Source organism: Lactuca virosa, chromosome 1 (genome assembly GCF_052849685.1).
Source record: "Lactuca virosa cultivar CGN04683 chromosome 1, Lactuca_virosa_CGN04683_v6, whole genome shotgun sequence".
NCBI classification, from domain to species: Eukaryota; Viridiplantae; Streptophyta; class Magnoliopsida; order Asterales; family Asteraceae; genus Lactuca; species Lactuca virosa.
In genome coordinates this window covers 260,392,323-260,411,344 of record NC_136426.1, presented here as the reverse complement: position 1 = coordinate 260,411,344, position 19,022 = coordinate 260,392,323, and the positions used below count along the sequence as shown (strand labels likewise).

The 19,022-nt window shown below is 47.1% G+C and overlaps 54 non-coding genes and 1 pseudogene across 54 annotated transcripts; all 55 read right to left on the bottom strand.

Moving 5' to 3' along the window:
- Positions 1 to 121: 121 nt before the first annotated feature.
- Positions 122 to 240, bottom strand: LOC145154755 (5S ribosomal RNA). Its single transcript, XR_013735214.1, has one exon. It is a non-coding gene; the product is annotated as a 5S ribosomal RNA (ribosomal RNA).
- A 234-nt stretch (positions 241 to 474) lies between these two features.
- LOC145146232 (5S ribosomal RNA) lies at positions 475 to 593 on the bottom strand. The gene has a single exon (XR_013727176.1). It is a non-coding gene; the product is annotated as a 5S ribosomal RNA (ribosomal RNA).
- Positions 594 to 823: 230 nt separating this feature from the next.
- Positions 824 to 942, bottom strand: LOC145149466 (5S ribosomal RNA). Its single transcript, XR_013730329.1, has one exon. It is a non-coding gene; the product is annotated as a 5S ribosomal RNA (ribosomal RNA).
- Positions 943 to 1,172: 230 nt separating this feature from the next.
- On the bottom strand, positions 1,173 to 1,291 carry LOC145149791 (5S ribosomal RNA). The gene has a single exon (XR_013730637.1). It is a non-coding gene; the product is annotated as a 5S ribosomal RNA (ribosomal RNA).
- Positions 1,292 to 1,522: 231 nt separating this feature from the next.
- Positions 1,523 to 1,641, bottom strand: LOC145147032 (5S ribosomal RNA). Its single transcript, XR_013727949.1, has one exon. It is a non-coding gene; the product is annotated as a 5S ribosomal RNA (ribosomal RNA).
- Positions 1,642 to 1,870: 229 nt separating this feature from the next.
- LOC145150817 (5S ribosomal RNA) lies at positions 1,871 to 1,990 on the bottom strand. Its single transcript, XR_013731629.1, has one exon. It is a non-coding gene; the product is annotated as a 5S ribosomal RNA (ribosomal RNA).
- A 220-nt stretch (positions 1,991 to 2,210) lies between these two features.
- LOC145149028 (5S ribosomal RNA) lies at positions 2,211 to 2,330 on the bottom strand. The gene has a single exon (XR_013729890.1). It is a non-coding gene; the product is annotated as a 5S ribosomal RNA (ribosomal RNA).
- A 231-nt stretch (positions 2,331 to 2,561) lies between these two features.
- On the bottom strand, positions 2,562 to 2,679 carry LOC145148603 (5S ribosomal RNA). Its single transcript, XR_013729481.1, has one exon. It is a non-coding gene; the product is annotated as a 5S ribosomal RNA (ribosomal RNA).
- Positions 2,680 to 2,907: 228 nt separating this feature from the next.
- Positions 2,908 to 3,026, bottom strand: LOC145150270 (5S ribosomal RNA). Its single transcript, XR_013731089.1, has one exon. It is a non-coding gene; the product is annotated as a 5S ribosomal RNA (ribosomal RNA).
- A 219-nt stretch (positions 3,027 to 3,245) lies between these two features.
- LOC145153341 (5S ribosomal RNA) lies at positions 3,246 to 3,364 on the bottom strand. The gene has a single exon (XR_013733856.1). It is a non-coding gene; the product is annotated as a 5S ribosomal RNA (ribosomal RNA).
- A 227-nt stretch (positions 3,365 to 3,591) lies between these two features.
- Positions 3,592 to 3,710, bottom strand: LOC145145016 (5S ribosomal RNA). Its single transcript, XR_013726010.1, has one exon. It is a non-coding gene; the product is annotated as a 5S ribosomal RNA (ribosomal RNA).
- Positions 3,711 to 3,938: 228 nt separating this feature from the next.
- On the bottom strand, positions 3,939 to 4,056 carry LOC145149433 (5S ribosomal RNA). The gene has a single exon (XR_013730290.1). It is a non-coding gene; the product is annotated as a 5S ribosomal RNA (ribosomal RNA).
- A 231-nt stretch (positions 4,057 to 4,287) lies between these two features.
- Positions 4,288 to 4,406, bottom strand: LOC145144235 (5S ribosomal RNA). The gene has a single exon (XR_013725250.1). It is a non-coding gene; the product is annotated as a 5S ribosomal RNA (ribosomal RNA).
- Positions 4,407 to 4,632: 226 nt separating this feature from the next.
- On the bottom strand, positions 4,633 to 4,775 carry LOC145151167 (5S ribosomal RNA; annotated as a pseudogene).
- Positions 4,776 to 5,005: 230 nt separating this feature from the next.
- Positions 5,006 to 5,123, bottom strand: LOC145148686 (5S ribosomal RNA). Its single transcript, XR_013729559.1, has one exon. It is a non-coding gene; the product is annotated as a 5S ribosomal RNA (ribosomal RNA).
- A 229-nt stretch (positions 5,124 to 5,352) lies between these two features.
- On the bottom strand, positions 5,353 to 5,470 carry LOC145150829 (5S ribosomal RNA). The gene has a single exon (XR_013731641.1). It is a non-coding gene; the product is annotated as a 5S ribosomal RNA (ribosomal RNA).
- Positions 5,471 to 5,700: 230 nt separating this feature from the next.
- LOC145151085 (5S ribosomal RNA) lies at positions 5,701 to 5,819 on the bottom strand. The gene has a single exon (XR_013731881.1). It is a non-coding gene; the product is annotated as a 5S ribosomal RNA (ribosomal RNA).
- Positions 5,820 to 6,046: 227 nt separating this feature from the next.
- On the bottom strand, positions 6,047 to 6,165 carry LOC145148817 (5S ribosomal RNA). Its single transcript, XR_013729683.1, has one exon. It is a non-coding gene; the product is annotated as a 5S ribosomal RNA (ribosomal RNA).
- Positions 6,166 to 6,395: 230 nt separating this feature from the next.
- On the bottom strand, positions 6,396 to 6,514 carry LOC145154754 (5S ribosomal RNA). Its single transcript, XR_013735213.1, has one exon. It is a non-coding gene; the product is annotated as a 5S ribosomal RNA (ribosomal RNA).
- A 228-nt stretch (positions 6,515 to 6,742) lies between these two features.
- On the bottom strand, positions 6,743 to 6,861 carry LOC145147876 (5S ribosomal RNA). The gene has a single exon (XR_013728770.1). It is a non-coding gene; the product is annotated as a 5S ribosomal RNA (ribosomal RNA).
- Positions 6,862 to 7,090: 229 nt separating this feature from the next.
- Positions 7,091 to 7,209, bottom strand: LOC145148514 (5S ribosomal RNA). The gene has a single exon (XR_013729395.1). It is a non-coding gene; the product is annotated as a 5S ribosomal RNA (ribosomal RNA).
- A 230-nt stretch (positions 7,210 to 7,439) lies between these two features.
- Positions 7,440 to 7,558, bottom strand: LOC145145802 (5S ribosomal RNA). Its single transcript, XR_013726758.1, has one exon. It is a non-coding gene; the product is annotated as a 5S ribosomal RNA (ribosomal RNA).
- A 230-nt stretch (positions 7,559 to 7,788) lies between these two features.
- Positions 7,789 to 7,907, bottom strand: LOC145146318 (5S ribosomal RNA). The gene has a single exon (XR_013727268.1). It is a non-coding gene; the product is annotated as a 5S ribosomal RNA (ribosomal RNA).
- A 228-nt stretch (positions 7,908 to 8,135) lies between these two features.
- LOC145149075 (5S ribosomal RNA) lies at positions 8,136 to 8,254 on the bottom strand. The gene has a single exon (XR_013729936.1). It is a non-coding gene; the product is annotated as a 5S ribosomal RNA (ribosomal RNA).
- Positions 8,255 to 8,474: 220 nt separating this feature from the next.
- LOC145150603 (5S ribosomal RNA) lies at positions 8,475 to 8,593 on the bottom strand. Its single transcript, XR_013731417.1, has one exon. It is a non-coding gene; the product is annotated as a 5S ribosomal RNA (ribosomal RNA).
- Positions 8,594 to 8,821: 228 nt separating this feature from the next.
- On the bottom strand, positions 8,822 to 8,939 carry LOC145150239 (5S ribosomal RNA). The gene has a single exon (XR_013731061.1). It is a non-coding gene; the product is annotated as a 5S ribosomal RNA (ribosomal RNA).
- A 231-nt stretch (positions 8,940 to 9,170) lies between these two features.
- Positions 9,171 to 9,289, bottom strand: LOC145145254 (5S ribosomal RNA). Its single transcript, XR_013726236.1, has one exon. It is a non-coding gene; the product is annotated as a 5S ribosomal RNA (ribosomal RNA).
- Positions 9,290 to 9,516: 227 nt separating this feature from the next.
- LOC145147594 (5S ribosomal RNA) lies at positions 9,517 to 9,635 on the bottom strand. The gene has a single exon (XR_013728493.1). It is a non-coding gene; the product is annotated as a 5S ribosomal RNA (ribosomal RNA).
- A 220-nt stretch (positions 9,636 to 9,855) lies between these two features.
- LOC145150601 (5S ribosomal RNA) lies at positions 9,856 to 9,974 on the bottom strand. The gene has a single exon (XR_013731415.1). It is a non-coding gene; the product is annotated as a 5S ribosomal RNA (ribosomal RNA).
- A 228-nt stretch (positions 9,975 to 10,202) lies between these two features.
- Positions 10,203 to 10,320, bottom strand: LOC145150237 (5S ribosomal RNA). Its single transcript, XR_013731059.1, has one exon. It is a non-coding gene; the product is annotated as a 5S ribosomal RNA (ribosomal RNA).
- Positions 10,321 to 10,549: 229 nt separating this feature from the next.
- On the bottom strand, positions 10,550 to 10,669 carry LOC145149368 (5S ribosomal RNA). The gene has a single exon (XR_013730226.1). It is a non-coding gene; the product is annotated as a 5S ribosomal RNA (ribosomal RNA).
- Positions 10,670 to 10,897: 228 nt separating this feature from the next.
- LOC145147593 (5S ribosomal RNA) lies at positions 10,898 to 11,016 on the bottom strand. Its single transcript, XR_013728492.1, has one exon. It is a non-coding gene; the product is annotated as a 5S ribosomal RNA (ribosomal RNA).
- Positions 11,017 to 11,236: 220 nt separating this feature from the next.
- LOC145151016 (5S ribosomal RNA) lies at positions 11,237 to 11,355 on the bottom strand. The gene has a single exon (XR_013731814.1). It is a non-coding gene; the product is annotated as a 5S ribosomal RNA (ribosomal RNA).
- Positions 11,356 to 11,583: 228 nt separating this feature from the next.
- LOC145150236 (5S ribosomal RNA) lies at positions 11,584 to 11,701 on the bottom strand. Its single transcript, XR_013731058.1, has one exon. It is a non-coding gene; the product is annotated as a 5S ribosomal RNA (ribosomal RNA).
- Positions 11,702 to 11,932: 231 nt separating this feature from the next.
- LOC145145252 (5S ribosomal RNA) lies at positions 11,933 to 12,051 on the bottom strand. The gene has a single exon (XR_013726235.1). It is a non-coding gene; the product is annotated as a 5S ribosomal RNA (ribosomal RNA).
- Positions 12,052 to 12,278: 227 nt separating this feature from the next.
- Positions 12,279 to 12,397, bottom strand: LOC145147592 (5S ribosomal RNA). Its single transcript, XR_013728491.1, has one exon. It is a non-coding gene; the product is annotated as a 5S ribosomal RNA (ribosomal RNA).
- A 220-nt stretch (positions 12,398 to 12,617) lies between these two features.
- On the bottom strand, positions 12,618 to 12,736 carry LOC145150919 (5S ribosomal RNA). The gene has a single exon (XR_013731725.1). It is a non-coding gene; the product is annotated as a 5S ribosomal RNA (ribosomal RNA).
- Positions 12,737 to 12,964: 228 nt separating this feature from the next.
- Positions 12,965 to 13,082, bottom strand: LOC145150235 (5S ribosomal RNA). Its single transcript, XR_013731057.1, has one exon. It is a non-coding gene; the product is annotated as a 5S ribosomal RNA (ribosomal RNA).
- A 231-nt stretch (positions 13,083 to 13,313) lies between these two features.
- Positions 13,314 to 13,432, bottom strand: LOC145145251 (5S ribosomal RNA). The gene has a single exon (XR_013726234.1). It is a non-coding gene; the product is annotated as a 5S ribosomal RNA (ribosomal RNA).
- Positions 13,433 to 13,660: 228 nt separating this feature from the next.
- LOC145147591 (5S ribosomal RNA) lies at positions 13,661 to 13,779 on the bottom strand. Its single transcript, XR_013728490.1, has one exon. It is a non-coding gene; the product is annotated as a 5S ribosomal RNA (ribosomal RNA).
- Positions 13,780 to 14,002: 223 nt separating this feature from the next.
- On the bottom strand, positions 14,003 to 14,121 carry LOC145151015 (5S ribosomal RNA). Its single transcript, XR_013731813.1, has one exon. It is a non-coding gene; the product is annotated as a 5S ribosomal RNA (ribosomal RNA).
- A 229-nt stretch (positions 14,122 to 14,350) lies between these two features.
- On the bottom strand, positions 14,351 to 14,468 carry LOC145150455 (5S ribosomal RNA). The gene has a single exon (XR_013731280.1). It is a non-coding gene; the product is annotated as a 5S ribosomal RNA (ribosomal RNA).
- A 220-nt stretch (positions 14,469 to 14,688) lies between these two features.
- On the bottom strand, positions 14,689 to 14,807 carry LOC145145125 (5S ribosomal RNA). Its single transcript, XR_013726114.1, has one exon. It is a non-coding gene; the product is annotated as a 5S ribosomal RNA (ribosomal RNA).
- Positions 14,808 to 15,035: 228 nt separating this feature from the next.
- LOC145148446 (5S ribosomal RNA) lies at positions 15,036 to 15,154 on the bottom strand. The gene has a single exon (XR_013729330.1). It is a non-coding gene; the product is annotated as a 5S ribosomal RNA (ribosomal RNA).
- Positions 15,155 to 15,381: 227 nt separating this feature from the next.
- On the bottom strand, positions 15,382 to 15,499 carry LOC145151093 (5S ribosomal RNA). The gene has a single exon (XR_013731885.1). It is a non-coding gene; the product is annotated as a 5S ribosomal RNA (ribosomal RNA).
- A 231-nt stretch (positions 15,500 to 15,730) lies between these two features.
- LOC145149060 (5S ribosomal RNA) lies at positions 15,731 to 15,849 on the bottom strand. The gene has a single exon (XR_013729921.1). It is a non-coding gene; the product is annotated as a 5S ribosomal RNA (ribosomal RNA).
- A 230-nt stretch (positions 15,850 to 16,079) lies between these two features.
- On the bottom strand, positions 16,080 to 16,197 carry LOC145148713 (5S ribosomal RNA). The gene has a single exon (XR_013729585.1). It is a non-coding gene; the product is annotated as a 5S ribosomal RNA (ribosomal RNA).
- A 229-nt stretch (positions 16,198 to 16,426) lies between these two features.
- On the bottom strand, positions 16,427 to 16,545 carry LOC145149410 (5S ribosomal RNA). Its single transcript, XR_013730269.1, has one exon. It is a non-coding gene; the product is annotated as a 5S ribosomal RNA (ribosomal RNA).
- Positions 16,546 to 16,774: 229 nt separating this feature from the next.
- On the bottom strand, positions 16,775 to 16,893 carry LOC145153340 (5S ribosomal RNA). Its single transcript, XR_013733855.1, has one exon. It is a non-coding gene; the product is annotated as a 5S ribosomal RNA (ribosomal RNA).
- Positions 16,894 to 17,123: 230 nt separating this feature from the next.
- Positions 17,124 to 17,242, bottom strand: LOC145143826 (5S ribosomal RNA). Its single transcript, XR_013724859.1, has one exon. It is a non-coding gene; the product is annotated as a 5S ribosomal RNA (ribosomal RNA).
- Positions 17,243 to 17,469: 227 nt separating this feature from the next.
- On the bottom strand, positions 17,470 to 17,587 carry LOC145148164 (5S ribosomal RNA). Its single transcript, XR_013729062.1, has one exon. It is a non-coding gene; the product is annotated as a 5S ribosomal RNA (ribosomal RNA).
- A 229-nt stretch (positions 17,588 to 17,816) lies between these two features.
- Positions 17,817 to 17,935, bottom strand: LOC145136789 (5S ribosomal RNA). Its single transcript, XR_013720710.1, has one exon. It is a non-coding gene; the product is annotated as a 5S ribosomal RNA (ribosomal RNA).
- Positions 17,936 to 18,165: 230 nt separating this feature from the next.
- On the bottom strand, positions 18,166 to 18,284 carry LOC145150146 (5S ribosomal RNA). The gene has a single exon (XR_013730972.1). It is a non-coding gene; the product is annotated as a 5S ribosomal RNA (ribosomal RNA).
- A 227-nt stretch (positions 18,285 to 18,511) lies between these two features.
- LOC145146942 (5S ribosomal RNA) lies at positions 18,512 to 18,629 on the bottom strand. Its single transcript, XR_013727863.1, has one exon. It is a non-coding gene; the product is annotated as a 5S ribosomal RNA (ribosomal RNA).
- A 230-nt stretch (positions 18,630 to 18,859) lies between these two features.
- On the bottom strand, positions 18,860 to 18,978 carry LOC145149347 (5S ribosomal RNA). Its single transcript, XR_013730201.1, has one exon. It is a non-coding gene; the product is annotated as a 5S ribosomal RNA (ribosomal RNA).
- Positions 18,979 to 19,022: the final 44 nt, after the last annotated feature.

The following is a 19,022-nucleotide window of genomic DNA, read 5'->3' as shown; positions in this document are numbered from 1 at the left end:
AATCCGAAATATATCACCCATGAAGCGGAGGCCACCCAAGCATATAAATAGCAAGAAAGAAAAAAAACAAAAAAAAACCGCACGTAAAATCTAAAAAAACGCAAACGGGCAACGAAAAAGGGGGGTGCAACACGAGGACTTCGCAGGGGGTCACCCATCCTAGTACTACTCTCGCCCAAGCACGCTTAACTGCGGAGTTCTGATGGGATCCGGTGCATTAGTGCTGGTATGATCGCACCCAAAATACTATCCATGTTTATTGCTTTTATGTCTTAAAAGACGCAGAACCTCCTTTGTTTTCGTACGCGAGGCGTGGGACCCACGTGACCGATCGGCTCCGTTCAAAAAATACGAAAACCATGAACCATGAAGCGGAGGCCACCCGAGCATAGAAATAGCAAGAAAGAAAAAAAAACAAAAAAACCGCAAGTAAAATCTAAAAAAACGCAAACGGGCAACGAAAAAGGGGGGGGGGGGGTGCAACACGAGGACTTCCCAGGGGGTCACCCATCCTAGTACTACTCTCGCCCAAGCGTGCTTAACTGCGGAGTTCTGATGGGATCCGGTGCATTAGTGCTGGTATGATCGCACCCGATATAACTATCCATGGTTATTGCTTTTATGTCATAAAAGACGCAGAACCTCCTTTGTTTTCGTACGCGAGGCGTGGGACCCACGTGACCGATCAGCTCCGTTTCAAAAATACGAAAACCATGAACCATGAAGCGGAGGCCACGCGAGAATAGAAATAGCAAGAAAGAAAAAAAAAACAAAAAAAACCACACGTAAAATCTAAAAAAACGCAAACGGGCAACGAAAAAGGGGGGTGCAACACGAGGACTTCCCAGGGGGTCACCAATCCTAGTACTACTCTCGCCCAAGCACGCTTCACAGCGGAGTTCTGATGGGATCCGGTGCATTAGTGCGGGTATGATCGCACCCGAAATACTATCCATGCTTATTGCTTTTATGTCTTAAAAGACGCAGAACCTCCTTTGTTTTCGTACGCGAGGCGTGGGACCCACGTGACCGATTGGCTCCGTTCCAAAAATACGAAAAACATCAACCATGAAGCGGAGGCCACCCGAGCATAGAAATAGCAAGAAAGAAAAAAAAAACAAAAAAAAACCGCACGAAAAATCTAAAAAAACATAAACGGGCAACGAAAAAGGGGGGTGCAACACGAGGACTTCCCCGGGGGTCATCCATCCTAGTACTACTCTCGCCTGAGCACGCTTAACTGCGGAGTTCTGATGTGATCCGGTGCATTAGTGCTGGTATGATCGCACCCGAAATACTATTCATGCATATTGCTTTTATATCTTAAAAGACGCAGAACCTCCTTTGTTTTCGTACGCGAGGCGTGGAACCCACGTGACCGATCGGCTCTGTTCGAAAAATACGAAAACCATCAACCATGAAGCGGAGGCCACCCGAGCATAGAAATAGCAAGAAAGAAAAAAAAACAAAAAAAAAAACCGCACGTAAAGTCTAAAAAAACGCAAACGGGCAACGAAAAAGGGGGGTGCAACACGAGGACTTCCCAGGGGGTCACCCATCCTAGTACTACTAACGCCCAAGCACGCTTAACTGCGGAGTTCTGATGGGATCCGGTGAATTAGTGCTGGTATGATCGCACCCGAAATACTATCCATGCTTATTGCTTTTATGATGTAAAGACGCAGAACCTCCTTTGTTTTCGTACGCGAGGCGTGGGACCCACGTGACCGATCGGCTCCGTTCCAAAAATACGAAAACCATCAACCATGAAGCGGAGGCCACCCGAGCATAGAAATAGCAAGAAAGAAAAAAAAAACAAAAAAAAACCGCACGTAAAATCTAAAAAAACGCAAACGGGCAACGAAAAAGGGGGGTGCAACACGAGGACTTCCCGGGGGTCACCCATCCTAGTACTACTCTCGCCCAAGCACACGCTTAACTGCGGAGTTCTGATGGGATCCGGTGCATTAGTGCTGGTATAATCGCACCGGATATAACTATCCATGCTTATTGCTTTTATGTCTTAAAAGACGCAGAACCTCCTTTGTTTTCGTACGCGAGGCGTGGGACCCACGTGACCGATCGGCTCCGTTCCAAAAATACGAAAACTATCACCCATGAAGCGGAGGCCACCCGAGCATAGAAATAGCAAGAAAGAAAAAAAAACCGCACGTAAAATCTAAAAAAACGCAAACGGGCAACGAAAAAGGGGGGTGCAACACGAGGACTTCCCGGGGGTCACCCATCCTAGTACTACTCTCGCCCAAGCACTCGCTTAACTGCGGAGTTCTGATGGGATCCGGTGCATTAGTGCTGGTATGATCGCACCCGATATAACTATCCATGCTTATTGCTTTTATGTCTTAAAAGACGCAGAACCTCCTTTGTTTTCGTACGCGAGGCGTGGGACCCACGTGACCGATCGGCTCCGTTCCAAAAATACGAAAACCATCAACCATGAAGCGGAGGCCACCCGAGCATAGAAATAGCAAGAAAGAAAAAAAAAACAAAAAAAAATCGCACGTAAAATCTAAAAAAACGCAAACGGGCAACGAAAAAAAGGGGTGCAACACGAGGACTTCCCGGGGGTCACCCATCCTAGTACTACTCTCGCCCAAGCACACTTAACTGCGGAGTTCTGATGGGATCCGATGCATTAGTGCTGGTATGATCGCACCCGATATAACTATCCATGCTTATTGCTTTTATGTCTTAAAAGACGCAGAACCTCCTTTGTTTTCGTACGCGAGGCGTGGGACCCACGTGACCGATCAGCTCCGTTCCAAAAATACGAAAACCATGAACCATGAAGCGGAGGCCACGCGAGCATAGAAATAGCAAGAAAGAAAAAAAACAAAAAAAACCACACGTAAAATCTAAAAAAATGCAAACGGGCAACGAAAAAGGGGGGTGCAACACGACAACTTCCCAGAGGGTCACCCATCCTAGTACTACTCTCGCCCAAGCACGCTTCACAGGGGAGTTCTGATGGGATCCGGTGCATTAGTGCTGGTATGATCGCACCCGAAATACTATCCATGCTTATTGCTTTTATGTCTTAAAAGACGCAGAACCTCCTTTGTTTTCGTACGCGAGGCGTGGGACCCACGTGACCAATCGGCTCCGTTCCAAAAATAAGAAAACCATGAACCATGAAGCGGAGGCCACCCGAGCATAGAAATAGCAAGAAAGAAAAAAAAAACCGCACGTAAAATCTAAAAAAATGCAAACAGGCAACGAAAAAAGGGGTGCAACACGAGGACTTCCCAAGGGGTCACCCATCCTAGTACTACTCTCGCCCAAGCACGCTTAACTGCGGAGTTCTGATGGGATCCGGTGCATTAGTGCTGGTATGATCGCACCCGATATAACTATCCATGCTTATTGCTTTTATTCTTAAAAGACGCAGAACCTCCTTTGTTTTCGTACGCGAGGCGTGGGACCCACGTGACCGATCAGCTCCGTTCCAAAAATACGAAAACCATGAACCATGAATCGGAGGCCACGCGAGCATAGAAATAGCAAGAAAGAAAAAAAACAAAAAAAACCACACGTAAAATCTTAAAAAACGCAAACGGGCAACGAAAAAGGGGGGTGCAACACGAGGACTTCCCAGGGGGTCACCCATCCTAGTACTACTCTCGCCCAAGCACGCTTTACAACGGAGTTCTGATGGGATCCGGTGCATTAGTGCTGGTATGATCGCACCCGAAATACTATCCATGCTTATTGTTTTTATGTCTTAAAAGACGCAGAACCTCCTTTGTTTTCGTACGCGAGGCGTGGGACCCACGTGACCGATCGGCTCCGTTCCAAAAATACGAAAACCATGAACCAAGAAGCGGAGGCCACGCGAGCATAGAAATAGCAAGAAAGAAAAAAAAACAAAAAAAACCACACGTAAAATCTAAAAAAACGCAAACGGGCAACGAAAAAGGGGGGTGCAACACGAGAACTTCCCGAGGGTCACCCATCCTAGTACTACTCTCGCCCAAGCACGCTTCACTGCGGAGTTCTGATGGGATCCGGTGCATTAGTGTTGGTATGATCGCACCCGAAATACTATCCATGTTTATTGCTTTTATGTCTTAAAAGACGCAGAACCTCCATTGTTTTCGTACGCGAGGCGTGGGACCCACGTGACCGATGGGCTCCGTTCCAAAAATACGAAAACCATGAACCATGAAACAGAGGCCACCCGAGCATAGAAATAGCAAGAAAGAAAAAAAAAACTAAAAAAAAACCGCACGTAAAATCTAAAAAAACGCAAACGGGCAACGAAAAAGGGGGGTGCAACACGAGGACTTCCCAGGGGGTCACCCATCCTAGTACTACTCTCGCCCAAGCACGCTTCACAGCGGAGTTCTGATGGGATCCGGTGCATTAGTGCTGGTATGATCGCACCCGAAATACTATCCATGCCTATTGCTTTTATGTCTTAAAAGACGCAGAACCTCCTTTGTTTTCGTACGCGAGGCGTGGGACCCACGTGACCGATCGGCTCCGTTCCAAAAATACGAAAAGCATCAACCATGAAGCGGAGGCCACCCGAGCATAGAAATAGCAAGAAAGAAAAAAACAAAAAAAACCGCACGTAAAATCTAAAAAAACGCAAACGGGCAACGAAAAAGGGGGGTGCAACACAAGGACTTCCCAGGGGGTCACCCATCCTAGTACTACTCTCGCCCAAGCACGCTTAGCTGCAGAGTTCTGATGGGATCCAGTGAATTAGTTCTGATGGGATCCAGTGAATTAGTGCTGATATGATCGCACCCGAAATACTATCCATGCTTATTGCTTTTATGTCTTAAAAGACGCATAACCTCCTTTGTTTTCGTACGCGAGGCGTGGGACACACGTGACCGATCGGCTCCGTTCCAAAAATACGAAAAACATCAACCATGAAGCGGAGGCCACCCGAGCATAGAAATAGCAAGAAAGAAAAAAAAACAAAAAAAAAAACGCACGTAAAATCTAAAAAAACGCAAACGGGCAACGAAAATGGGGGGTGCAACACGAGGACTTCCCGAGGGTCTCCCATCCTAGTACTACTCTCGCCCAAGCACGCTTAACTGCGGAGTTCTGATGGGATCCGATGCATTAGTGCTGGTATGATCGCACCCGATATAACTATCCATGCTTATTGCTTTTATGTCATAAAAGACGCAGAACCTCCTTTGTTTTCGTACGCGAGGCGTGGGACCCACGTGACCGATCAGCTCCGTTTCAAAAATACGAAAACCATGCACCATGAAGCGGAGGCCACGCGAGAATAGAAATAGCAAGAAAGAAAAAAAAAACAAAAAAACCACACGTAAAATCTAAAAAAACGCAAACGGGCAACGAAAAAGGGGGGTGCAACACGAGGACTTCCCGGGGGTCACCCATCCTAGTACTACTCTCGCCCAAGCACACTTAACTGCGGAGTTCTGATAGGATCCAGTGCATTAGTCCTGGTATCATCGCACCCGATATAACTATCCATGCTTATTGCTTTTATGTCTTAAAAGACGCAGAATCTCCTTTGTTTTCGTACGCGAGGCGTGGGACCCACGTAACCGATCAGCTCCGTTCCAAAAATACGAAAACCATGAACCATGAAGCGGAGGCCACGCGAGCATAGAAATAGCAAGAAAGAAAAAAAAACCAAAAAAAACCACACGTAAAATCTAAAAAAACGCAAACGGGCAACGAAAAAGGGGTGTGCAACACGACAACTTCCCAGGGGGTCACGCATCCTAGTACTACTCTCGCCCAAGCACGCTTCACAGCGGAGTTCTGATGGGATCCGGTGCATTAGTCCTGGTATGATCGCACCCGAAATACTATCCATGCTTATTGCTTTTATGTCTTAAAAGACGCAGAACCTCCTTTGTTTTCGTACGCGAGGCGTGGGACCCACTTGACCGATCGGCTCCGTTCCAAAAATACGACAAGCATCAACCATGAAGCAGAGGCCATCCGAGCATAGAAATAGCAAGAAAGAAAAAAAAACAAAAAAAACCGCACGTAAAATCTAAAAAAACGCAAACGGGCAACGAAAAAAGGGGTGCAACACGAGGACATCCCAAGGGGTCACCCATCCTAGTACTACTCTCGCCCAAGCACGCTTAACTGCGGACTTCTGATGGGATCCGGTGCATTAGTGCTGGTATGATCGCACCCGAAATACTATCCATGCTTATTGCTTTTATGTCTTAAAAGACGCAGAACCTCCTTTGTTTTCGTACGCGAGGCGTGGGACCCACGTGACCGATCGGCTCCGTTCCAAAAATACGAAAACCATGAACCATGAAACGGAGGCCACCAGAGCATAGAAATAGCAAGAAAGAAAAAAAAAACAAAAAAAAAACCGCACGTAAAATCTAAAAAAACGCAAACGGGCAACGAAAAAGGGGGTGCAACACGAGGACTTCGCAGGGGGTCACCCATCCTAGTACTACTCTCGCCCAAGCACGCTTAACTGCGGAGTTCTGATGGGATCCGGTGCATTAGTGCTGGTATGATCGCACCCAAAATACTATCCATGCTTATTGCTTTTATGTCTTAAAAGACGCAGAACCTCCTTTGTTTTCGTACGCGAGGCGTGGGACCCACGTGACCGATCGGCTCCGTTCCAAAAATAAAAAAAACCATGAACCATGAAGCGGAGGCCACCCGAGCATAGAAATAGCAAGAAAGAAAAAAAAACAAAAAAACCGCACGTAAAATCTAAAAAAACGCCAACGGGCAACGAAAAAGGGGGGTGCAACACGACAACTTCCCAGGGGGTCACCCATCCTAGTACTACTCTCGCCCAAGCACGCTTCACAGCGGAGTTCTGATGGGATCCGGTGCATTAGTGCTGGTATGATCGCACCCGAAATACTATCCATGCTTATTGCTTTTATGTCTTAAAAGACGCAGAACCTCCTTTGTTTTCGTACGCGAGGCGTGGGACCCACTTGACCGATCGGCTCCGTTCCAAAAATACGAAAAGCATCAACCATGAAGCGGAGGCCACCCGAGCATAGAAATAGCAAGCAAGAAAAAAAAACAAAAAAAAAACCGCACGTAAAATCTAAAAAAACGCAAACGGGCAACGAAAAAAGGGGTGCAACACGAGGACTTCCCAAGGGGTCAGCCATCCTAGTACTACTCTCGCGCAAGCACGCTTAACTGCGGAGTTCTGATGGGATCCGGTGCATTAGTGCTGGTATGATCGCACCCGAAATACTATCCATGCTTATTGCTTTTATGTCTTAAAAGACGCAGAACCTCCTTTGTTTTCGTACGCGAGGCGTGGGACCCACGTGACCGATCGGCTCCGTTCCAAAAATACGAAAACCATGAACAATGAAACGGAGGCCACCCGAGCATAGAAATAGCAAGAAAGAAAAAAAAACTAAAAAAAACCGCACGTAAAATCTATAAAAACGCAAACGGGCAACGAAAAAGGGGGGGTGCAACACGAGGACTTCCCGGGGGGTCACCCATCCTAGTACTACTCTCGCCCAAGCACGCTTCACAGCGGAGTTCTGATGGGATCCGGTGCATTAGTGCTGGTATGATCGCACCCGAAATACTATCCATGCTTATTGCTTTTATGTCTTAAAAGACGCAGAACCTCCTTTGTTTTCGTACGCGAGGCGTGGGACCCACTTGACCGATCGGCTCCGTTCCAAAAATACGAAAAGCATCAACCATGAAGCGGAGGCCACCCGAGCATAGAAATAGCAAGAAAGAAAAAAAAAACAAAAAAAAAACCGCACGTAAAATCTAAAAAAACGCAAACGGGCAACGAAAAAAGGGGTGCAACACGAGGACTTCCCAAGGGGTCACCCATCCTAGTACTACTCTCGCCCAAGCACGCTTAACTGCGGAGTTCTGATGGGATCCGGTGCATTAGTGCTGGTATGATCGCATCGGAAATACTATCCATGCTTATTGCTTTTATGTCTTAAAAGACGCAGAACCTCCTTTGTTTTCGTACGCGAGGCGTGGGACCCACGTGACCGATCGGCTCCGTTCCAAAAATACGAAAACCATGAACCATGAAACGGAGGCCACCCGAGCATAGAAATAGCAAGAAAGAAAAAAAAACAAAAAAAACCGCACGTAAAATCTAAAAAAACGCAAACGGGCAACGAAAAAGGGGGGTGCAACACGAGGACTTCGCAGGGGATCACCCATCCTAGTACTACTCTCGCCCAAGCACGCTTAACTGTGGAGTTCTGATGCGATCCGGTGCATTAGTGCTGGTATGATCGCACCCGAAATACTATCCATGCTTATTGCTTTTATGTCTTAAAAGACGCAGAACCTCCTTTGTTTTCGTACGCGAGGCGTGCGACCCACGTGACCGATCGACTCCGTTCCAAAAATACGAAAACCATGAACCATGAAACGGAGGCCACCCGAGCATAGAAATACCAAGAAAGAAAAAAAAAACCGCACGTAAAATCTAAAAAAACGCAAACGGGCAACGAAAAAGGGGGGTGCAACACGAGGACTTCCCAGGGGGTCACCCATCCTAGTACTACTCTCGCCCAAGCACGCTTCACAACGGAGTTATGATGGGATCCGGTGCATTAGTGCTGCTATGATCGCACCCGAAATACTATCCATGCTTATTGTTTTTATGTCTTAAAAGACGCAGAACCTCCTTTGTTTTCGTACGCGAGGCGTGGGACCCACGTGACCGATCGGCTCCGTTCCAAAAATACGAAAACCATGAACCATGAAGCGGAGGCCACGCGAGCATAGAAATAGCAAGAAAGAAAAAAAAACAAAAAAAATCACACGTAAAATCTAAAAAAACGCAAACGGGCAACGAAAAAGGGGGGTGCAACACGAAGACTTCCCGAGGGTCACCCATCATAGTACTACTCTCGCCCGAGCACGCTTCACTGCGGAGTTCTGATGGGATCCAGTGCATTAGTGCTGGTATGATCGCACCCGAAATACTATCCATGCTTATTGCTTTTATGTCTTAAAAGACGCAGAACCTCCTTTGTTTTCGTACGCGAGGCGTGCGACCCACGTGACCGATCGGCTCCGTTCCAAAAATACGAAAACCATGAACCATGAAACGGAGGCCACCCGAGCATAGAAATAGCAAGAAAGAAAAAAAAAACAAAAAAAAAACCGCACGTAAAATCTAAAAAAACGCAAACGGGCAACGAAAAAGGGGGGTGCAACACGAGGACTTCGCAGGGGGTCACCCATCCTAGTACTACTCTCGCCCAAGCACGCTTAACTGCGGAGTTCTGATGGGATCCGGTGCATTAGTGCTGGTATGATCGCACCGGAAATACTATCCATGCTTATTGCTTTTATGTCTTAAAAGACGCAGAACCTCCTTTGTTTTCGTACGCGAGGCGTGGGACCCACGTGACCGATCGGCTCCGTTCCAAAAATACGAAAACCATGAACCATGAAACGGAGGCCACCCGAGCATAGAAATAGCAAGAAAGAAAAAAAAACAAAAAAAACCGCACGTAAAATCTAAAAAAACGCAAACGGGCAACGAAAAAGGGGGTGCAACACGAGGACTTCGCAGGGGGTCACCCATCCTAGTACTACTCTCGCCCAAGCACGCTTAACTGTGGAGTTCTGATGCGATCCGGTGCATTAGTGCTGGTATGATCGCACCCGAAATACTATCCATGCTTATTGCTTTTATGTCTTAAAAGACGCAGAACCTCCTTTGTTTTCGTAGGCGAGGCGTGGGACCCACGTGACCGATCGACTCCGTTCCAAAAATACGAAAACCATGAACCATGAAACGGAGGCCACCCGAGCATAGAAATACCAAGAAAGAAAAAAAAAACCGCACGTAAAATCTAAAAAAACGCAAACGGGCAACGAAAAAGGGGGGTGCAACACGAGGACTTCCCAGGGGGTCACCCATCCTAGTACTACTCTCGCCCAAGCACGCTTCACAACGGAGTTATGATGGGATCCGGTGCATTAGTGCTGCTATGATCGCACCCGAAATACTATCCATGCTTATTGTTTTTATGTCTTAAAAGACGCAGAACCTCCTTTGTTTTCGTACGCGAGGCGTGGGACCCACGTGACCGATCGGCTCCGTTCCAAAAATACGAAAACCATGAACCATGAAGCGGAGGCCACGCGAGCATAGAAATAGCAAGAAAGAAAAAAAAACAAAAAAAATCACACGTAAAATCTAAAAAAACGCAAACGGGCAACGAAAAAGGGGGGTGCAACACGAAGACTTCCCGAGGGTCACCCATCATAGTACTACTCTCGCCCGAGCACGCTTCACTGCGGAGTTCTGATGGGATCCAGTGCATTAGTGCTGGTATGATCGCACCCGAAATACTATCCATGCTTATTGCTTTTATGTCTTAAAAGACGCAGAACCTCCTTTGTTTTCGTACGCGAGGCGTGCGACCCACGTGACTGATCGGCTCCGTTCCAAAAATACGAAAACCATGAACCATGAAACGGAGGCCACCCGAGCATAGAAATAGCAAGAAAGAAAAAAAAAACAAAAAAAAAACCGCACGTAAAATCTAAAAAAACGCAAACGGGCAACGAAAAAGGGGGGCAAACACGAGGACTTCGCAGGGGGTCACCCATCCTAGTACTACTCTCGCCCAAGCACGCTTAACTGCGGAGTTCTGATGGGATCCGGTGCATTAGTGCTGGTATGATCGCACCGGAAATACTATCCATGCTTATTGCTTTTATGTCTTAAAAGACGCAGAACCTCCTTTGTTTTCGTACGCGAGGCGTGGGACCCACGTGACCGATCGGCTCCGTTCCAAAAATACGAAAACCATGAACCATGAAACGGAGGCCACCCGAGCATAGAAATAGCAAGAAAGAAAAAAAAACAAAAAAAACCGCACGTAAAATCTAAAAAAACGCAAACGGGCAACGAAAAAGGGGGGTGCAACACGAGGACTTCGCAGGGGGTCACCCATCCTAGTACTACTCTCGCCCAAGCACGCTTAACTGTGGAGTTCTGATGCGATCCGGTGCATTAGTGCTGGTATGATCGCACCCGAAATACTATCCATGCTTATTGCTTTTATGTCTTAAAAGACGCAGAACCTCCTTTGTTTTCGTAGGCGAGGCGTGGGACCCACGTGACCGATCGGCTCCGTTCCAAAAATACGAAAACCATGAACCATGAAACGGAGGCCACCCGAGCATAGAAATACCAAGAAAGAAAAAAAAAACCGCACGTAAAATCTAAAAAAACGCAAACGGGCAACGAAAAAGGGGGGTGCAACACGAGGACTTCCCAGGGGGTCACCCATCCTAGTACTACTCTCGCCCAAGCATGCTTCACAACGGAGTTATGATGGGATCCGGTGCATTAGTGCTGCTATGATCGCACCCGAAATACTATCCATGCTTATTGTTTTTATGTCTTAAAAGACGCAGAACCTCCTTTGTTTTCGTACGCGAGGCGTGGGACCCACGTGACCGATCGGCTCCGTTCCAAAAATACGAAAACCATGAACCATGAAGCGGAGGCCACGCGAGCATAGAAATAGCAAGAAAGAAAAAAAAACAAAAAAAATCACACGTAAAATCTAAAAAAACGCAAACGGGCAACGAAAAAGGGGGGTGCAACACGAAGACTTCCCGAGGGTCACCCATCATAGTACTACTCTCGCCCGAGCACGCTTCACTGCGGAGTTCTGATGGGATCCAGTGCATTAGTGCTGGTATGATCGCACCCGAAATACTATCCATGCTTATTGCTTTTATGTCTTAAAAGACGCAGAACCTCCTTTGTTTTCGTACGCGAGGCGTGCGACCCACGTGACCGATCGGCTCCGTTCCAAAAATACGAAAACCATGAACCATGAAACGGAGGCCACCCGAGCATAGAAATAGCAAGAAAGAAAAAAAAAACAAAAAAAAAACCGCACGTAAAATCTAAAAAAACGCAAACGGGCAACGAAAAAGGGGGGTGCAACACGAGGACTTCGCAGGGGGTCACCCATCCTAGTACTACTCTCGCCCAAGCACGCTTAACTGCGGAGTTCTGATGGGATCCGGTGCATTAGTGCTGGTATGATCGCACCGGAAATACTATCCATGCTTATTGCTTTTATGTCTTAAAAGACGCAGAACCTCCTTTGTTTTCGTACGCGAGGCGTGGGACCCACGTGACCGATCGGCTCCGTTCCAAAAATACGAAAACCATGAACCATGAAACGGAGGCCACCCGAGCATAGAAATAGCAAGAAAGAAAAAAAAACAAAAAAAACCGCACGTAAAATCTAAAAAAACGCAAACGGGCAACGAAAAAGGGGGTGCAACACGAGGACTTCGCAGGGGGTCACCCATCCTAGTACTACTCTCGCCCAAGCACGCTTAACTGTGGAGTTCTGATGCGATCCGGTGCATTAGTGCTGGTATGATCGCACCCGAAATACTATCCATGCTTATTGCTTTTATGTCTTAAAAGACGCAGAACCTCCTTTGTTTTCGTAGGCGAGGCGTGGGACCCACGTGACCGATCGACTCCGTTCCAAAAATACGAAAACCATGAACCATGAAACGGAGGCCACCCGAGCATAGAAATACCAAGAAAGAAAAAAAAAACCGCACGTAAAATCTAAAAAAACGCAAACGGGCAACGAAAAAGGGGGGTGCAACACGAGGACTTCGCAGGGGGTCACCCATCCTAGTACTACTCTCGCCCAAGCACGCTTCACAACGGAGTTATGATGGGATCCGGTGCATTAGTGCTGCTATGATCGCACCCGAAATACTATCCATGCTTATTGTTTTTATGTCTTAAAAGACGCAGAACCTCCTTTGTTTTCGTACGCGAGGCGTGGGACCCACGTGACCGATCGGCTCCGTTCCAAAAATACGAAAACCATGAACCATGAAGCGGAGGCCACGCGAGCATAGAAATAGCAAGAAAGAAAAAAAAACAAAAAAAATCACACGTAAAATCTAAAAAAACGCAAACGGGCAACGAAAAAGGGGGGTGCAACACGAAGACTTCCCGAGGGTCACCCATCATAGTACTACTCTCGCCCGAGCACGCTTCACTGCGGAGTTCTGATGGGATCCAGTGCATTAGTGCTGGTATGATCGCACCCGAAATACTATCCATGCTTATTGCTTTTATGTCTTAAAAGACGCAGAACCTCCTTTGTTTTCGTACGCGAGGCGTGCGACCCACGTGACCGATCGGCTCCGTTCCAAAAATACGAAAACCATGAACCATGAAACGGAGGCCACCCGAGCATAGAAATAGCAAGAAAGAAAAAAAAAACAAAAAAAAAACCGCACGTAAAATCTAAAAAAACGCAAACGGGCAACGAAAAAGGGGGGTGCAACACGAGGACTTCGCAGGGGGTCACCCATCCTAGTACTACTCTCGCCCAAGCACGCTTAACTGCGGAGTTCTGATGGGATCCGGTGCATTAGTGCTGGTATGATCGCACCGGAAATACTATCCATGCTTATTGCTTTTATGTCTTAAAAGACGCAGAACCTCCTTTGTTTTCGTACGCGAGGCGTGGGACCCACGTGACCGATCGGCTCCGTTCCAAAAATACGAAAACCATGAACCATGAAACGGAGGCCACCCGAGCATAGAAATAGCAAGAAAGAAAAAAAAACAAAAAAAACCGCACGTAAAATCTAAAAAAACGCAAACGGGCAACGAAAAAGGGGGGTGCAACACGAGGACTTCGCAGGGGGTCACCCATCCTAGTACTACTCTCGCCCAAGCACGCTTAACTGTGGAGTTCTGATGCGATCCGGTGCATTAGTGCTGGTATGATCGCACCCGAAATACTATCCATGCTTATTGCTTTTATGTCTTAAAAGACGCAGAACCTCCTTTGTTTTCGTAGGCGAGGCGTGGGACCCACGTGACCGATCGGCTCCGTTCCAAAAATACGAAAACCATGAACCATGAAACGGAGGCCACCCGAGCATAGAAATACCAAGAAAGAAAAAAAAAAAAACCGCACGTAAAATCTAAAAAAACGCAAACGGGCAACGAAAAAGGGGGGTGCAACACGAGGACTTCCCAGGGGGTCACCCATCCTAGTACTACTCTCGCCCAAGCATGCTTCACAACGGAGTTATGATGGGATCCGGTGCATTAGTGCTGCTATGATCGCACCCGAAATACTATCCATGCTTATTGTTTTTATGTCTTAAAAGACGCAGAACCTCCTTTGTTTTCGTACGCGAGGCGTGGGACCCACGTGACCGATCGGCTCCGTTCCAAAAATACGAAAACCATGAACCATGAAGCGGAGGCCACGCGAGCATAGAAATAGCAAGAAAGAAAAAAAAAACAAAAAAAATCACACGTAAAATCTAAAAAAACGCAAACGGGCAACGAAAAAGGGGGGTGCAACACGAAGACTTCCCGAGGGTCACCCATCATAGTACTACTCTCGCCCGAGCACGCTTCACTGCGGAGTTCTAATGGGATCCAGTGCATTAGTGCTGGTATGATCGCACCCGAAATACTATCCATGCTTATTGCTTTTATGTCTTAAAAGACGCAGAACCTCCTTTGTTTTCGTACGCGAGGCGTGGGACCCACGTGACCGATCGGCTCCGTTCCAAAAATACGAAAACCATGAACCATGAAACGGAGGCCACCCGAGCATAGAAATAGCAAGAAAGAAAAAAAAAACCGCACGTAAAATCTAAAAAAACGCAAACGGGCAACGAAAAAGGGGGGTGCAACACGAGGACTTCGCAGGGGGTCACCCATCCTAGTACTACTCTCGCCCAAGCACGCTTAACTGCGGAGTTCTGATGCGATCCGGTGCATTAGTGCTGGTATGATCGCACCCGAAATACTATCCATGCTTATTGCTTTTATGTCTTAAAAGACGCAGAACCTCCTTTGTTTTCGTAGGCGAGGCGTGGGACCCACGTGACCGATCGGCTCCGTTCCAAAAATATGAAAACCATGAACCATGAAACGGAGGCCACCCGAGCATAGAAATACCAAGAAAGAAAAAAAAACAAAAAAAAACGCACGTAAAATCTAAAAAAACGCAAACGGGCAACGAAAAAGGGGGGTGCAACACGAGGACTTCCCAGGGGGTCACCCATCCTAGTACTACTCTCGCCCAAGCACGCTTCACAACGGAGTTTTGATGGGATCCGGTGCATTAGTGCTGGTATGATCGCACCCGAAATACTATCCATGCTTATTGTTTTTATGTCTTAAAAGACGCAGAACCTCCTTTGTTTTCGTACGCGAGGCGTGAGACTCACGTGACCGATCGGCTCCGTTCCAAAAATACGAAAACCATGAACCATGAAGCGGAGGCCACGCGAGCATAGAAATAGCAAGAAAGAAAAAAAACAAAAAAAATCACACGTAAAATCTAAAAAAACGCAAACGGGCAACGAAAAAGGGGGGTGCAACACGAGGACATCCCGAGGGTCACCCATCATAGTACTACTCTCGCCCAAGCACGCTTCACAGCGGAGTTCTGATGGGATCCGGTGCATTAGTTCTGGTATGATCGCACCCGAAATACTATCCATGCTTATTGCTTTTATGTCTTAAAAGACGCAGAACCTCCTTTGTTTTCGTACGCGAGGCGTGGGACCCACGTGACCGATCGGCTCCGTTCCAAAAATACGAAAAGCATCAACCATGAAGCGGAGGCCACCCGAGCATAGAAATAGCAAGAAAGAAAAAAAAAACAAAAAAAAAACCGCACGTAAAATCTAAAAAAACGCAAACGGGCAACGAAAAAGGGGGGTGCAACACAACGACTTCCCAGGGGGTCACCCATCCTAGTACTGCTCTTGCCCAAGCACGCTTAACTGCGGAGTTCTGATGGGATCCAGTGAATTAGTGCTGGTATGATCGCACCCGAAATACTATCCATGCTTATTGCTTTTATGTCTTAAAAGACGCAGAACCTCCTTTGTTTTCGTACGCGAGGCGTGGGACCCACGTGACCGATCGGCTCTGTTCCAAAAATACGAAAACCATCAACCATGAAGCGGTGGCCACCCGAGCATAGAAATAGCAAGAAAGAAAAAAAAAACAAAAAAAAACCGCACGTAAAATCTAAAAAAACGCAAACGTGCAACGAAAAAGGGGGGTGCAACACGAGGACTTCCCGGGGGTCACCCATCCTAGTACTACTCTCGCCCAAGCACACTTAACTGCGGAGTTCTGATGGGATCCGGTGCATTAGTCCTGGTATGATCGCACCCGATATAACTATCCATGCTTATTGCTTTTATGTCTTAAAAGACGCAGAATCTCCTTTGTTTTCGTACGGGAGGCGTGGGACCCACGTGACCGATCAGCTCCGTTCCAAAAATACGAAAACCATGAACCATGAAGCGGAGGCCACGCGAGCATAGAAATAGCAAGAAAGAAAAAAAAACAAAAAAAACCACACGTAAAATCTAAATAAACGCAAACGGGCAACGAAAAAGGGGGGTGCAACACGACAACTTCCGAGGGGGTCACCCATCCTAGTACTACTCTCGCCCAAGCACGCTTCACAACGGAGTTCTGATGGGATCCGGTGCATTAGTGCTGGTATGATCGCACCCGAAATACTATCCATGCTTATTGCTTTTATGTCTTAAAAGACGCAGAACCTCCTTTGTTTTCGTACGCGAGGCGTGGGACCTACTTGACCGATCGGCTCCGTTCCAAAAATACGAAAAGCATCAACCATGAAGCGGAGGCCACCCGAGCATAGAAATAGCAAGAAAGAAAAAAAAACAAAAAAAAAACCGCACGTAAAATCTAAAAAAACGCAAACGGGCAACGAAAGAAGGGGTGCAACACGAGGACTTCCCAAGGGGTCACCCATCCTAGTACTACTCTCGCCCAAGCACGCTTAACTGCGGAGTTCTGATGGGATCCGGTGCATTAGTGCTGGTATGATCGCACCCGAAATACTATCCATGCTTATTGATTTTATGTCTTAAAAGACGCAGAACCTCCTTTGTTTTCGTACGCGAGGCGTGGGACCCACGTGACCGATCGGCTCCGTTCCAAAAATACGAAAAACATGAACCATGAAACGGAGGCCACCCGAGCATAGAAATAGCAAGAAAGAAAAAAAAACAAAAAAAAACCGCACGTAAAATCTAAAAAAACGCAAACGGGCAACGAAAAAGGGGGGGTGCAACACGAGGACTTCGCAGGGGGTCACCCATCCTAGTACTACTCTCGCCCAAGCACGCTTAACTGCGGAGTTCTGATGGGATCCGGTGCATTAGTGCTGGTATGATCGCACCTAAAATACTATCCATGCTTATTGCTTTTATGTCTTAAAAGACGCAGAACCTCCTTTGTTTTCGTACGCGAGGCGTGGGACCCACGTGACCGATCGGCTCCGTTCCAAAAATACGAAAACCATCAACCATGAAGCGGAGGCCACCCGAGCATAGAAATAGCAAGAAAGAAAAAAAAACAAAAAAACCGCACGTAAAATCTAAAAAAACGCAAACGGGCAACGAAAAAGGGGGGTGCAACACGAGGACTTCCCGAGGGTCACCCATCCTAGTACTACTCTCGCCCAAGCACGCTTAACTGCGGAGTTCTGATGGGATCTGGTGCATTAGTGCTGGTATGATCGCACCCGATATAACTATCCATGATTATTGCTTTTATGTCATAAAAAACGCAGAACCTCCTTTGTTTTCGTAAGCGAGGCGTGCGACCCACGTGACCGATCAGCTCCGTTTCAAAAATACGAAAACCATGAACCATGAAGCGGAGGCCACGCGAGCATAGAAATAGCAAGAAAGAAAAAAAAACAAAAAAAACCACACGTAAAATCTAAAAAAACGCAAACGGGCAACGAAAAACGGGGGTGCAACACGAGGACTTCCCAAGGGGTCACCCATCCTAGTACTACTCTCGCCCAAGCACGCTTAACTGTGGAGTTCTGATGGGATCCGGTGCATTAGTGCTGGTATGATCGCACCCGAAATACTATCCATGCTTATTGCTTTTATATTTTAAAAGACGCAGAACCTCCTTTGTTTTCGTACGCGAGGCGTGGAACCCACGTGACCGATCGGCTCCGTTCCAAAAATACGAAAACCATCAACCATGAAGCGGAAGCCACCCGAGCATAGAAATAGCAAGAAAGAAAAAAAAAACAAAAAAAAACCGCACGTAAAATCTAAAAAAACGCAAACGGGCAACGAAAAAGAGGGGTGCAACACGAGGGCTTCCCAGGGGGTCACCCATCCTACTACTACTCTCGCCCAAGCACGCTTAACTGCGGAGTTCTGATGGGATTAGGTGCATTAGTGCGGGTATGATCGCACCCGAAATACCATCCATGCTTATTGCTTTTATGTCTTAAAAGACGCAGAACCTCCTTTGTTTTCGTACGCGAGGCGTGGGACCCACGTGACCGATCGGCTCCGTTCCAAAAATACGAAAACCATCAACCATGAAGCGGAGGCCACCCGAGCATAGAAATAGAAAGAAAGAAAAAAAACAAAAAAAAACGCACGTAAAATCTAAAAAAACGCAAACGGGCAACGAAAAAGGGGGGTGCAACACGAGGACTTCCCCAGGGTCACCCATCCTAGTACTACTCTCGCCCAAGCACGCTTAACTGCGGAGTTCTGATGGGATCCGGTGCATTAGTGCTGGTATGATCGCACCCGATATAACTATCCATGATTATTGCTTTTATGTCATAAAAGACGCAGAACCTCCTTTGTTTTCGTAAGCGAGGCGTGGGACCCACGTGACCGATCAGCTCCGTTTCAAAAATACGAAAACCATGAACCATGAAGCGGAGGCCACGCGAGCATAGAAATAGCAAGAAAGAAAAAAAAAACAAAAAAAACCACACGTAAAATCTAAAAAAACGCAAACGGGCAACGAAAAAGGGGGGTGCAACACGAGGACTTCCCAGGTGGTCACCAATCCTAGTACTACTCTCGCCCAAGCACGCTTCACAGCGGAGTTCTGATGGGATCCGGTGCATTAGTGCGGGTATGATCGCACCCGAAATACTATCCACGCTTATTGCTTTTATGTCTTAAAAGACGTA